Raw genomic sequence first — 2,159 nt, 5'->3', positions numbered from 1 at the left:
AGGAGCTCCAGTTTCCCTCGGCTTTCAAGCATCCAAATAAGCAAACATTTAAATGCATACAATAAAATAAAATAAATCCAAATCACAAACAAGGAAACCAGTCTAGGTTACCAGCAAGTCCTATGACTTGACTTGGGGGCTGGGAAATATATCCTTGAACTTAGCAATGCAGTAAACCAAAGAGCACTGAGAGGTCACATGAACAACTGGGCCCAGTGACAAGGCACCATATCTTCCTCCTCGCTGGGTGAGTAGCACAGACCAACCTCAAAAGCTCCTGAGTTAGAGGAAAGTGTCTCTTTAACAGTATTAAGGGACAATTTATTATGTGTCTCCTTCCAGGGAAGCACAATGTCAGTGCAGGCCCACTGCATTTGCATTATTTCCAGACAACAGCAGCAGCAGAAAAGGACACTGATTTATTTCAGAGCAAGCACAGGTGAATTTAATGTCTGTTGGGACTGAGCCAGGGAAGACTTAACCCACTCTGGAATCTCAAGTGCTTGAGGGGGGACGGCAGGTTTTTGGAAGGGTCCCATTGACCTCTGGCTAAATTCAGGTTCCCTGAGCCTATGTTCCTCAATCACCTGGTCAGAAAAGCTCTTGCAGAGAAAAGGGGATAGAAAAAATCCTGTTTAAGAATAGAAAATCTGGTGCTGGCTTCTCCGGCAGCACATATACTAAAAATCAGAATGATACAGAGTAAATTAGCATGGCCTCTCCTCAAGGATGACACAAAATCTGTAAGCATTCTATATTTTTTTAGATGGAATTAAAATAAAGACAGTAAAGAAAGAAAAGAAAAGAAGGAAAGAAAGAAGGAAAGAAAGAAAGAAAGAAAGAAAGAAAGAAAGAAAGAAAGAAAGAAAGAAAAAAAAGAAAGAAAGAAATAGAAAATCTGGTTTTATGCCCTAACCCAGCTAATTTCTTTCTCAGTGACCTGGGCAAATAATTTAGTCCTTTTATTTTTATTCTTTCTTTCTTTTTTTATAATTTAGTCCTTTTAAGACTCCATTATTTCTTTGTAAAGGAGTCTAAGAACACTCCCTTGCAGGGTTGGAGTGAGGATCCAGTAGGCAAATGTATTAGAGAGTGCTTTGTGAATTGCATACATGCTATTGTTGGAGCTGACATCAGTTTGGGATTCCTAGCAAATAACTTTATCTCAGAAGAATCGAGAAGAAGATAATCACAATTACTCTTTAAACCCTGACATTCAAGCATTATAGAATTGCAAAAGGTCATGGTAGAAAGTCTGAGATAGCTCTGCCTAACCTCTTGTTGGGCACAGAGAGAAACCAGTTGTAGGGAAGAAAGTGGACTGAACATCATGGGGGATGAGGTGAATCTTAATGATCTTTGCTCTTTGTTCCTTATCAGTATGCTTCAGAATGCCATGTATACAGTAAGAGTTCAATAAATGTTGCTAGAAGTGAAAGAATTCACTCATTGTCAAACACAACCAGTGTTGCTGTTGACAATGGCATTTTGGAATCTTTTCTCTTTAATCCACACTCCAGGTATCTCTTCTTCCAATATCAAACCTTACAGAGAATGTGTTTGCTGGTCACCCGAGTCATCTTGAAAAGGAACATGGCCCCCATAAGCCAGCAACATCCTGGTAAAAGCCACTCCTAGCTTCAACTTCCAATGGCAGTTCAATGAAGTCTTAAAGAGCATCTAATTCTTGTCAAACCATCTTTCAATACCATTTTAATGTATATAGCTGGGCAAATTTACAAAATGTTGCCCAACACATTACCTTATTCAATTTCCTGAGCACTCTGATGAAGTAGGCACTATTATTTCCATTTCCCAGAGTAAGAAGTTGAGGCTCTGAGAGTCTGCATAACCTGCTTATTGATGTACAAACACTGACAACACTGGAGTTCGAACACAGAACTCTTGCTTGCAAGTGGATTCTGTTAATACTAGCTTATAAAATATCAAATAGGCATCTTTTGCTGCTTCTGTTTCTTCTTCCTTCCTTTTTCTCTCTCCCTCTATCCCTCTCTTGTTTCCTACAAGCTCTTATTAGTGCGGTGTTAGGTGCCTCACGGGGCACAGAAGCAGGGGAACAATGAATAGAACAGCCCCTGTCTTTGAAGAATTGACAGTCTACTGAAAAAGAGGACCTACAGGTAAGAAGGTAATTCCAA

General features: G+C 39.6%; 1 non-coding gene across 1 annotated transcript; it reads left to right on the top strand.

Annotated features, from left to right (window-relative positions):
- Positions 1–653: 653 nt before the first annotated feature.
- Positions 654–762, top strand: LOC115939788 (U6 spliceosomal RNA). The gene has a single exon (XR_004074562.2). It is a non-coding gene; the product is annotated as a U6 spliceosomal RNA (small nuclear RNA).
- The last annotated feature ends 1,397 nt before the right edge of the window (positions 763–2,159 follow it).

This window comes from Leptonychotes weddellii, chromosome 4 (genome assembly GCF_054177405.1).
Source record: "Leptonychotes weddellii isolate Sample4059 chromosome 4, ASM5417740v2, whole genome shotgun sequence".
NCBI classification, from domain to species: Eukaryota; Metazoa; Chordata; class Mammalia; order Carnivora; family Phocidae; genus Leptonychotes; species Leptonychotes weddellii.
Note: the sequence above shows the minus strand (reverse complement) of the source record. Positions and strands in the feature narration are given on the sequence as shown.